Below are 12960 nucleotides of genomic sequence, written 5' to 3' on the forward strand. Positions count from 1 at the left end.
GGTTTTGTTCTTGCCATCCTGCTTTTGTTTTAGTTTCTTTCTTTGGGGTGGGGGTGCTGAGGTTTAAACCCAGGGTCTTGTGTATGCCCAGCAAGCGTTTACCGCTGAGCTACACCCCCACCCTCTTGTAAACCTTTTACGTTGTCTCCATTTGCTTGTTGGCTTGCTTTCGCTTGGGGCTGCTGTGGGGAGGGTCGAGACAGATCGGCCTTGGACTCATCATCCTCTTACTTCTGTCACACCTGGGTTCTCCGTCACACAGACAAGGAAATGGAAGTGGCACTTGCATGACTTACAAGGATGCAGGGTTCACACGAGGAAGATGACACGGAGCTCTGGAAGCTAAGGGTCTGACCACGCTGACCAAGGATGGGTCACGGCCAAGCACAGGCTTTCTCTTACATTTAGGGCAGATCTTCCAGCTCAGCTACCCTGGTCAAGCTAACCCCTCACAAGCAGAACCAGAGGTTTGTCTCTTAGGTGATTCTGGAGCCTGCCAGGTTGGCAAGATTAGCCACCACAGCTTCCATTCTTTCTTCTGGAAACAGAGTCTGTATTTTACTTGGGAAAAGCATCCTCCCCTCTTTCAGGCCCCAAGCACAGGTGGGGCCAACTCCATTCTAGCTCAGGCCTTTCCTGTGGTCACAGTCACCAGCCAAGAGACGAACACATGAACCAAGCTGATCCCATAGTTACCATATCATGCTCTTTTCACTGGTTCTGCCAAGCTGATAAACTATAACTTTGGATCTGCAATACGCAACTGGGTAAAGCAAGCCTTCCTGGACATTAACACGAGCAACTGGGTAAAGCAAGCCTTCCTGGACATTAACACGAGCAACTGGGTAAAGCAAGCCTTCCTGGACATTAGCACGAACAGATAAAGAAGTCAAGTCCAGATGACACTGTATGGTCATCTAGATCCAGCCATGCCTGAAACTTAGCTACCTTTAGGTTTTCCAACCAAATGAGCTAAACAATTCCAACATTTTCTTTTTACTCTTAAGTTATTTCAAAAATGGATTTCTTGAGCCTTGTTTCTAAGAGTCAGATCCTAATTACCCAAGCAGGGAATTCCCCATTCTAGTCAGGGTAATGAAAAGAGGGTGTTCCTTCTCTTCCCAGTGTGTAAATGAAAACAAATATACGCCAACCAACCCACACACATGCACATGTGAGAGTTGTGTATATGTATTTTCTGTAAGGACTCAGGCATTATGCTGGTCTGCCCCTGTCACCTGGCAGTACTCTGGTCAGCCCAGGGTTCCATGATTACAGTCTGCATGAAGGTGCAAAGGACCCCTTTAAAAGACAGACCCCGCCCACTTACACCTTCTTTCCCACTGTTCCCCCTGGGTCAAACAGGACTTTTCCTGTCTCCCTCTTCTCTTCTGTCCTCTCTCTGCGTCTCTTTCCCTCTTTTCTTTTTCCTTCCCCCTTCCCTCCCGTTTCTAATATAACTTTTCACTTAGGCTCTGACTGCCTGGCATATTTGTCCCTCCACTTTGGTCAACCTCACCTGCCATGGAATCTGCAAGGTCCCCCACAGGCTTTATCGTAACATTTCCTCTCCTCTAACCTGAACCTTGTTTCTAAACCTTCTACTCTCAAAAAAGGCTCAGGCAACCAGCACCGAAAATGAGAAGACTTCTCTCCCTCTTGCCCTTTCTCGTGTCCCCACCCCCATGTTTGCAAAAGTGACAGATCTTAAGAAAAATTAAAAGGGTACAGAGGGACTCCTCATAGCTGAATACTTATGATTGTTAAGACTAATTTTACTTAGCAAAATTTGAAACCACAAACAACGGAGGCTATAGGGAAAGTTATAAAACAAACAGCATTCTGCAGGGTTCCTCCCAGGGGCTTCCAAGGCCAAGTCAGCGCAGCTCACACAGGTAAGTGCTGACACAGGGGTGCAGTTTCCTCCTAGAGAGAGGAGGGGGAGATCAATAAAATATGCAAATAAGGCCTCAAACTTCAGAGCATGGAAATGTGGGTATTTAATTTCCCTTGATACAGACAAATGCAGCCACGAGAAGCTTCCCCAGGACTTTTTGTCATCTGCCATTTACAGAGAGAGGGAATTTAAGCAGCAGTGAGCAGAGAGAATTATCCAGAAGCCAGCAAGGTCCTTGCCCAGTCAATCCCAACAGGCCCAGGTCCTCCCAGAGGCCACCAAAGTAGCCAGGCGTTGGTGGCCCACAGCTTTAATCCCAGCACTTGGGAGGCAGAGGCAGTCAAATCTCTGTGAGTTCCGGGCCAGCCTGGTCTACAGAGCTATTTCCAGGACAGCCTCCAAAACAATACAGAGAAACCCTGTCTCGAAAAACTAAAAAAAAAAAAAAAAATCACCAAAGTAAGGATGAAGCTGCCACGTTGTACCTTGTTCTTCGTGGCTGCCACTGTGCTTTTGAAGGACACTGAAGGGAGTATCTGCACTGCGGAAGCTTCCTTGTGGCCTGTTGGAATTCTCTCTTTCTGTGGGAGAACACAGTAGGGCTTCTGCTTCTGACAGGCTGCTGTTTCGGAGGGCCTGGCTCCTGACTGAGCTGCTGCAAAGAGGCAGCCTTGGAATCCCAGCAGCACTGGCCGACTTCGCTACTGACAGCTTGTCGCTATGGGAGGCGGCTGAGCCTCGGTTTCCTTATGTACAGTATGTAATAGAAACACCTGTTCTAAAGCTTGTCAGGGAACTTTAAAACTAGTAAGTAGGTCAGGCATGGTGGTGCACATCTTTAACCTCAGCATTCTGGAAACTGAGACAGGTGGGTGTTTTGAGTTAAAGTCCAGCCTGATCTATATAGCTGGTATTAGGCTACCCAGGGCTGCCTTTAAGTGAGACTGTCTTTAAAATAACAATAATAATACATAAATAAAATTAAACTAAAGCTGCTAAAAGCTAACAGGAACCAGGAGTGGTAGCATACTTCTGTAATTCTGTGATCAGGAAGCTGAAGCAGAAGGATTATGGTGAGTTCAAGGTCAATCTGTGGCTGCATAGTGAAATGCTGTGGAGAAAAGAAAGGAGAGAGGGAAAGAGGAAATAGACTCGTGACCCCTTTACAAACAGAAATGAGCCTTAGACAGCTAGATACCCTTGCTGTGTAGCCCTAAGTTTGTGCCTAGAAACCATACAGTTCTCTCTGTCTCTGTCTCTGTCTGTCTGTCTGTCTGTCTGTCTCTCTCTCTCTCTTCCCACTCACATGCAGGAAGGAAGGATGTGATTTTCTATTACACAGTGAGTTTAGGAAAGCGAGATTAGAACAATGGGGAGACTTCTACACTTCAGGGCTTAGCCACCAAATGGGAGAGAAAGGGCTGAACTTTGAAATAGAATGAGGCTACAAAGGATTGAGTCTCTCCGGGGACTGGAAGGACAAGAGGAACTTTCTGGGAGTTACTTGGTGCTCCTGGGTTAGGGCCGCTGTGAAGTAGGGGTGGGAACACATTACCTGGGCCATAACCAGCAGTTGGCCCCTTGCTGGTGGGAGTCATCACTTCCTCCCTGCCTCTGAGCAAAGAATGGGGTGAGCCTTAGACAGGGTTAGTGTGGCGTTACTGAGCCCACACAGGGAAGCCTCCCGCCCTGTGCCAGGAAAGAAGCAAATGCCAAGAACAGCTATTATCTGAAGAAATTCAGATCCAATGAGAGTTAAAGAAAAACAGTTTTTACAAGGCAACAGAGAAAATAGACACATAAAATCTATCCAAGGCCTGTCAACAGATTATGCTGTATCCTTTCTGTTTTCAAGTTTACAGACACTTTTCTCTTCCCTTCATTGTCACCTCAACAGCATAGTGCTCTGGTTTTACGGAAACCGTGCATCTCAGCAGGGAAACCCCGTGGAAATGAAACCCTTAATGCTGTTCCCAGCTTGGAGGATTTTGGTGTAGGTGACTGGTGTGATGCTCTGCATTAATCAGATAGTTAGGGGCATCTATTCCCAGTGCCGAGGCTGGGATAGCACAGGTTTGCATGAAAGGGCAAGCCAGGAGCCTGAAAGGAAGCCCAGGTCCACTACGTTAGGTCTTTCCACCCTAGCCTCATCATGCCTTCTGAAAGAAATCCCCAGAAATAATAGCTGCCACATTCAGGGGAAGACAAAAAGTCCCAGACTCCATTTAAATGTTATTTGCTGCTTATCATCTTTGAGGTGGCCGAAGCTGTTCTCAACATCAGCACCAGAAAGTAAGAGCTGACTCTGCTTGTGATGGTTTATTTTGATCGCCAACTTGACACATCCCAGAAGCACGCAGGGCAGAAAGTATCAGCGAGGGATTATCTAGCTCTGGTTGGCCTGTGGGCATCATGGATCATCTCCATTACATTAACTGATGTGAGATGGTGACCCGGCCTAGAGAAGGGGGCAGCGCCCTTGCCTGGATTGGCTCCTGGGGTGTCTGAAAGGGAGATGAGCTCAGTGTGAGCTTGAGCGCACTCTCTTTGCTATTGACTGTGGATGTGACTGGATGTTTCAAGTCCCTGCCTTGACTTCCCCACAATGATGGATTGTAACCTGGCATCAAAAGTAGAATGAACCTTTTCTATCTTGAAGTTGCTTTTGTCAGGACATTTGATCACCACAAAAGAGATGAAAGTGCGAAGCTGCTTAAATGGGGGATATTTGGAAAGCAGCCCAGCTGTTCCTAAGATCTGATCCAGGCCATCCAAGGATAGCGGAGCAGTTTGCTTTCTCACTAGAGGCGTGGCTGCAATCACACTTCAGTAGTGAATGATGCTGATGGGAGGGAGGGCTAGACCATACCATAGCTTACGAAACTTGTTGTGCATAGGACCCAGCACAGTGGCTAGACCAAAAAGTATTCCACATAAACAGATACATTTCAAATTTCCCAAAAGAGCAGCTTTGTGAGCCCACATGATGACTCAGTGGGTAAGACACTTCCTGTGTAACCCGGACAACATGAGCTTGATGCCTTTGTAAGGACGAGGGCGAGAAGTCACCCCACAAATCGTCCTCTGTCTTCCACATGTGTGCTGTGGCATGCATGTACCCCCACACACATCATTTACACACCCAATAGCAATAATATACTAAATTTAAAAAACAGCTTTCCATGCAGCGCAAACATCAACTAGCCGGAAACAGCTGTGTACAATAGGCAAACACACATGACTAACGCACAGATCGAGAATCTGCTGCATGGACCACCCTGTACTAGAGAAACCCTCATCCTAAAGTTCAGTCTGATGGGAAAGAAACCAGATCTATAACCTCATCAGCTGGGCATGCCCAATGCCATCTCAGGGAACAACCCCAGCTTTGGTCAGGGTTCTTGCTTGTATACAGTGCAATCCACCCTAGCTCATTTAAACTGAAGGGATTAATTGGGGTTTATAAATATCTCAGAAAATCACTGGGAAGAAACAGTCTCTTGCCTGAGCTTCCACAACCCTGCCAAAATAGGCTGCCAAAGACATGCTGTCTCTGCCACAGACAGGAGCCTCTGAATCAGGAAGCCATCCCGCCACTGCTGGCTCCCTTGCCTGGTCACATCTGCCATCATGCAAGCCAGCAGAAGGAATGGCCCATGTCCTGCTTCTTTTCCCATGAAACTTATATCCAGATCCAATGAAACTTATATCCAAATCCAAGTCACTCATGAGTGTATCTGGCTGGAAAGCCAGAAATCACTATCAGCACCCCCACACAGGGGTGGGGGAGGCAGGAGTTCTTCATGGGAACTTGAGGTGCTTAGCGTGGGGAGCGGTCACAATGTGGAGAAACTTCTAAAAAAACCAAAACCTGAAATCTTGGAGTTAGGAAGGACCACCGTCCCCTTAGTGGCTAAAAAAACAACTGTGTCAAGTGGGACTAATGTGACTGAAATACATGCTTCAGGTATGACGGAGGCATGGCATTAATTGATCTTCACTTGACCTTGGCTGAATAGGGGCTGGTTGGGCAAAAGGTTGCAGGGAGAAAACATTCAAATAAAGTTAGGAACCCACAGGTTTCCTGTCATACAGAGAGGACGTAATTGCAAACTAGAACCCATGCTTTATCTTGATGGGGCCCATAGTTTGGGGAGAAAAGCTATAGAATTTGCCCGAAGGCTAATGATAGTTAACATGGAACCTCAGTTGCCATGCCTTGGGCAAGGGCTGCTCCCAGGCCCGTGTGTGTGTGTGTGTGTGTGTGTGTGTGTGTGTGTGTGTGTGTGTGTGTGTGTGTGTGATGGGCTTGCTCATCAGCCTGGAGCACTGTTGGGAGCTGGTGGGACCTTAAGAGGTGAGGCTTACTGAAGGTTAGGCGACTTGGGCTTTGAAGGGCAGTTTCCTGTTACGAGTTCCTGCCATGACATGCCACCCTATCACAAATCCAAAAGCAACAAGCTAACCTGCTATGCATTGGAATGTCTGAAACTGTTGGCCAAAACCACTCTTTTGGATATTTGTTCCAATATCAGACATCTGACTAGCACTGGAATGAGGAGGTAACAGCAATGGCTTCATTTACTGCCTTAATGTCTTCTGTCCTTACAAGTCTTCTGCCTCATCCCAGATGTCGTTAGTAGGCAAACACATTTGCTGGCCCGTGGCTTCTGAGTTGGCAATGAAGCACAACCTGGCCCAAACAGAGACCACGGCAGCTGCCAACACGTGATCCTCTCTTGGGACTGAGCCAGGACATGTGAGAAGATGTATAAACTGCATAGAGTTCATCTGCACGTCAGAGTCAGGAGCTAAGAGATCTCAAGCTGTGGGTGAACAGACACAAAATCAAGGGTGTGACAGGAACTGTGCCCTGCTAAAGGATGTGGAACCTCCTGAAAAGGCAGGGACAACAGAGGCCAGGCAGAATGGGTGGAGTGTTTGCCAATGATAAAGGGGGAACCATCAATTCTTGCTAAAGAGAGCAGGGAGGGACAATCCAAGCACTGCAGCCTTCCATTTCCTGGATTCTGTTGTGGGCTCTGTGGCTCCTGGGAGTTCTGATTCTTCCATTCCAATCTTCAAGGTTCCCCCAAGCACCAACAAGGGAACATCACAGTGTCTGTCTTTGACTCTTTCGCTAAAGAATGGGAATCTGAAAGGTCTAGAATCCACCCAATCACCCACCATGGAAGGAGGAATTATTTTTTTTCTTTAATGAAAAAGAAAAGAGTTAAATATTGGTTGATTATAATTTAAATTTACATTTTTAGTACCTATGTATTTATCTTAGCAAGATGCCATATTGTGTCTACTGACTAGTCGATGTGGCTATAAAAATGTCGGTAACCATGAGTAATATCTTGCATGCTATTATTCTGCCCTCCTACTCCAATACCCCTTGATACCCACACCCACTTCTGCTCCTAGAAATGAAGCCCGTGTGTATGAGTGAGCTAAGGCCATCAGGAACACAGGCGACAAGAATGGATGTTTTTATCATTTTGAAGGAAGCCTAGTTTACATTCAGAACAGCACAGTCTTCCTCCCTCGCCCTCAGGGATCAGTGAGCGATAACCACATCCCTGGACCTCTTAAGAGCGTATTGACCGATACCGTTTCAAATCAAAGGCTGTTTAAAGGCAAGTTTGCTTCTGTGTGAAGTTGTATTGAGAAAGAACGGCTGAAGATGCCCTCCTAAGCAGGGAGGCTGGATCCCATTACTGGAGCTTCTTTCTCAGAAAGCTGGTTTCTATCCCTCTGCCCTTCTGTTTCTAATCCCCACCCCCACCCCCCACATACACACACACATCTCGGATTCCTGTTCCAAGAAGGGAAGGGTAGCAGGTCCAGATGTAGGGGAGCCTGTTCCCAAGGGGAGTCAGCAGTAGAGGGGCCAGATTAAGCAAGGCATTAGAGAGCATGAAGTCACGACTACAGCTATAGCGGGGGAGTTTGTACACTCAGTCACTCATTCATTCATTCATTCATTCATTCATCCATCCATCATTCTTTTGGTCATTCAGCAAAGATTTATTGGGAGTAGGGATATGAGACTAAAAGATTGAGTCCCTACTCTTGTGTCACGTGGCACAGAGCCATCTGGGTGGTACCCTCAAGCGGCACGGAGGTGCTTAGGAAGAGTCTAACCATCTCTAATGTGCCAGTGGATCATGTTGGAGGAGTAGGGGAGCTGGCTCCTGTGTAAGGTGCAGCTCTGCCTGCGAGGAGCTGGTTAGAAGAGACCTAGTCTAGGACAGGCAGTGAGGACCCCGGCAGAATATTAATTTGGTCAGCTGGTCACCATTATAGACATCTTCTACTGCTCCTCTAAGTTATTACCTAATAAGACACTTATTGAGTACTTACTGTATGCTAGACATTATGTCAATTGCCCTTCTTGATTTTCCTCATTACAAAGAGCCTGCAGGAGCAGATATTTCACAGGTGACAGACATCAAACCACAGGGTGGGGTGGGATGAAGTGACAAGTCAGGGATATCACAGAGAAATGTAAGGGCAGGGACCAGCTACTCCCCCAACCTCCAGTACTCCTGTCTCTGTCTGGGTGAGGTACATGGACCCCCTGAAATTCAGCACAGTTGGTTCTGACCCTAAATGTACTGCAGCAGCAGCAGCAACAGCTACAGTGGGCATAACAGGAAGGATGAACTCAGCAATGCTGGTGTCTGTACAATGTCAAGGGACTTGGATCCTGAGGCCTTGCCTCCTACCTACAGTCATCGGAAGGTACTGTGGATGTCCCTGCACAGACTCCTGTTCAGTAGCTAATGAAGGTAATCCCGGGGTCTCAGCACTGAGAGGTTGCCTTTCAGCAAATACAATGCCGAATAGGATGCTGCAGTTGTCCAAGGAGGCTGGGGAAAGGTGGATCTTGCTGAATTGAGCACGGTCAAGGGGTGGGAAATTAAAGAGCCCATTGTTGCTGATACCACAGAGGAATAACTGGTACAGGAAGTCAAAAGAAAAATTGGATGCCTGTCTTTGGACAAGGGAAATGAGGCCAAGAGCGTCTTTACAATGCTGTTGGCTTTACGCCAGCAATGCCCTGCTCACCAAGCCTTTGTTCTGATGCTCTGTCTACTGGGGGCATTTGCCTGAAGCCCACCGAGACCATACAGGCTCATTTGAACAACAGTTAACATTGTTGTGAGACTTTGTCTTTGAACTGGAGACTGTGGGCGCATTTATCCTTGGGATGCTGCTTTAGGTCTGGTTCTCTCTCCTGTCAGGCCTCTCCTGCCTGCTTGGCCCTTCGTGCCGCCAGTGTGTTCATGGGGTCTCATTGCGTTACCACTGGTGGGATGCTGGAGGAGCCATGAACCACTCTCAGAGCCTCTGCTCTGCTCTAACATGCTGTCAACTGATTTTAAAAGTCAGCACTGTTTTGCAGTGCTCAGACTTGAACTCAGAGCCTTGCGGGTGCTGAGCAAGTACCACTCATGCCTGGAGCTACCGATTTTCCCCAGCCCCCATCTCCATGTCTGACGAGCAGATGCTGCTGGCTGAAGACAAGACTTTGAAAACTACTGGTCAACTATCCCCAGGACAGTGACTGAGAGTCTGAGTTTGTCCGGCCCCCATCTGTCTGGATCAGGATAACGACCTCGTCCTTTCTCCCCTTTCTCCCCCAACCACATGTCTCATCAAACTCAATGAACCAGTCTATAGTTCAGTGCACCCTAGAAGATTCCCAGGCTTCAGATGACAGCCTTGGTGGGGACAGCTCCTGCTGGGGATAACCCTGGCGGGACCCCATCTGAGCCAAGAGGACCAGGACACAAGGTGCCTGGTTTATAGTTCTGCATCAGCCACGATCCCCAGGATGGTACACTTGTCCTGGGCAGGTAGTACCAGAAGTCACCTGAACGAGTTCAGCAATAAGACCCCAAGGTTCCCTGGAGCTTTGTGGGGCCACGGACCTCCTGTGCATGTCTGGGTGCTTCAGGCATGCTGCCCTCGAGGGGATGCTTCTCACTGCCAGAGAGAGAGAGAGAGAGAGAGAGAGAGAGAGAGAGAGAGAGAGAGAGAGAGAGAGAGAGAGAGAGAGAGAGAGAGAGAGAGAGAGAATCTCTCTCACAGTCACTTCCTGGAAACTTTAGGAACTGGGGCTTCTTGATGGATGTATACCTCTCTGAAATGCAGGTTAAGAAAGTCACTTCCTGTTTATCGAATTTTCTAAAGCAATCCTTCAGCACTAAGTTTTCTCAATAAGCTCATTAGTCTGCTGCACACATCGAATCTAGAGCAAAGGATTCCGGGGTAGGGAGGAGGAAGACGGGAGGAAAGGTTCCTCTCCATGTCACATTTCGAAAGAATTACACAATTATCTGTGCCAAGGACACCACGAGATACACAGAACACTGTGGTAATCATAGTTATCTGAGGAGGTAGGACTTGGTGCCGTTTCTATTCATTCTTTGCTCCTGTAGTTTGTGGTCAGAAACACGCAACCACATCCTTATCAACCCCAGCTCCCACGGCCTTCAGGAGCACGGGTGTGCGTGGGAACGGTGAGTGGCTCAAATGGAAGGGATCCGTGGGCCAGGACAGAAGAGTCTAAGGAAATGGGATGTGGTGTGATCCGTGGATCTGTGGCTCTGACCAGAGACGATACAAGTTAAAACACTATTTCACAAATCGGAACCAGTCTTTCACGGAAGAAAGATTAAAAAGAGAAAGGTCCCAAGTCGCAGTTTAGGGGAGTCAGGGTTTCCCCAGGGGCAGGCTTATCCTGTATCCAGGTCCGGGGCTCACCCACAAGGTGCTCACCTCTGTTGCTCACGGGAACAATAAGGTCTGGTCTTCATGACTGCTGAACCAAGCTGCGCCTGGCGTCACACCCTGGAGAGCACCTGGGTCTTCCCTTCCCTCTCTGCCTTTCCTTCCTTCCTCCTGTGCCATTACCAGAGTCCCTACGGCCCCACCTCCCTCTGCTCGCACTGAAAGCTCTGCCATGTCCAGGGAGCCACTCCTCCCTGGTTCTTCCCAGACCCCTCGCCTGACTCTCCAGCCTTTGCCCTACATCCCATGCAGCTGGCAGAGGGTGTCGGGCACAGCGGGCTGGGGTCAGGTTCCACAGTGCACTTGTCTGACCAGCCTTTGGAGGGACCTCTCGTAGATTCGTACACAAACTAGAAAGAACCCGCTAAGAATGAAGTGACCGCACATTGAAACCGGGTTCTTATTTGCTGCCCTTGGGCCGAGATGTTGAAGTGACCTTGTGTGGCACCAAGCAGGCACACGTGACCCTGCTATGTGGAACTCCTGTGAAAGTTGACGTGGCATTGCCAGATGGCAATTTGCCAGTGGTGGAAAGAGTTTTCTGGCTACATCTTAACGCTGGAGCTAGCAATTGCACTTTGACTAATGAGTTGTAAGGAAAGAGAGGTGCGCACATGGGGTATTTTATGCAAAAGTGTTCATCAAGGTATTATTTACAGTAACTGCTTATTTTGTTCTGTCGAGAGAGGGTCTCCCTTTGTAATTCAGGTTGGCCTCAGAGCTTGAGACTGTAAGAATAAAGGACAGAGGAGTGTTTAACAGAGGGTACAGGCTTATTTTGGGATAAAGTTGAGAAGGACTCTCTCTCATCAAGAGAAGGCAAGAGCAAACCTCTCACATTGGCTAGGGTTTCTGTAGGACTTGGAGCTGTTTTCTGGGTGGGGCAGGAATGGTGTATGCTGCTTTGACTTCAGGAAGCTGAAAATGTTAGTAGCCAGACAGAGGAAGCGGTTCAGGCTGGAATGAGGCTGTTTTTGGGATAAGGTGGCCCTGCTCTTGTTCTTGAGGGCCTTTGGGGTGTCAGGGTTCCAAGCATGGGTTGCCTCAGCCAGCTGTGTATTAGTTAGAAACAGCAACGGAGGCTGATGCAGAATGCAGATGTTAGAGGCAACGGAACACCATGGAGCAGCTATGCATATTCTAGAAGTATAGGTGACCTGGGGAATTGTCTGGACTTTATTGTGAATCAAAATGCTGACAACTACTTCCATCCTGCTGCAAGCGTGGCCCTGTCCTGGACAACTGTTCATCATTATCAGCTTCCGTGTGGGGATTGTGACACTGCTCTACTCCCAGTACTCTGTTCTGTGCTCTAGAAAACAAGGCAAAATCAGCATTCCTCAACGCAGATCTTTTTAAATTGCAGTAAAAGAGAACTCAAACCAAAAAGGCTTAAGAATCAAAGGCATTTGACTGGCTAATAACCCAAAGGCCAGGCTGGCTGCTGTTGAGAAGCCATCTGGCAGGGGTTGCTTTGTCACCAAGGACTTGAGTTCCTTCTGGGGAGAAAGAGAGAGATTCAGCGTCCCCACACTTTTCCTTAAGAGCAGACCCTGAGCATTAAATGGTAGCAACAATCCGTTGAAGGGCAGGAGGACCACTGGAGCGCCCACTTTCTCCCCCCCCTTTGGTGGACCTGCACAAAAGGCTCCCCTGCCCTCCAGCGAACTGGTGGCCCAGTTAGACTCTCCTCACTTTACGGCTGCCGTAACTCTGTCATTCTCCAAGAAGAGCAGATGGCAAGGGTGGGTACCTTTTGCGCACACTCTGAGATGAACGCTCTCTTACAACCAAAGGCTTTCACGTGACTATCCCTGGACCATTCAGTTAGACCAAAGGAGGAGGATGCCCAAATTGGCTAGAGCTGGGGAGCCTTAGGAGTTATCACAGGACAAAAGGGCTACCAGCCACATAATACGAAAGATAAAGGACAACAGACAAATAAATACAAATAAGTATTCAAAGTTCTTCCTCTGACCATTGTTATGCTAATGAACACACAGTAAGCTGCCAAGAAAGAGATGGGGAGAGAAAAAAACCTTAATTTTCAGTATTTCATACAGGGCACACTTTGAAAAACCTGTACTAAGGATGATAGGAGACGTGTAAGCAAAGGGACCATCTGCCCCAATCTTTCTAGAACAGCCACAGTTTATCTGTTTCTCAAGTCTACCCATTCATCCCCTCTTTTAAATATCTCTAATTTAAATGACAAATTATCTGGTCATTTCCAGTGACCTGGATGAAGGGCTCCGTGT

The 12960-nt window shown here is 48.0% G+C and overlaps 1 long non-coding RNA gene across 1 annotated transcript; it reads right to left on the reverse strand.

The window, feature by feature from the left end:
- Positions 1–1754: 1754 nt before the first annotated feature.
- Positions 1755–11037, reverse strand: LOC121142455. Its single transcript, XR_005879496.1, has 4 exons — positions 10691–11037; positions 2928–3008; positions 2383–2478; positions 1755–1926 (listed from the first exon to the last, which is right to left on the reverse strand). It is a non-coding gene; the product is annotated as an uncharacterized LOC121142455 (long non-coding RNA).
- Positions 11038–12960: the final 1923 nt, after the last annotated feature.

This window comes from Mesocricetus auratus, unplaced genomic scaffold, assembly GCF_017639785.1.
Source record: "Mesocricetus auratus isolate SY011 unplaced genomic scaffold, BCM_Maur_2.0 Super-Scaffold_100009, whole genome shotgun sequence".
Classification (NCBI taxonomy): domain Eukaryota; kingdom Metazoa; phylum Chordata; class Mammalia; order Rodentia; family Cricetidae; genus Mesocricetus; species Mesocricetus auratus.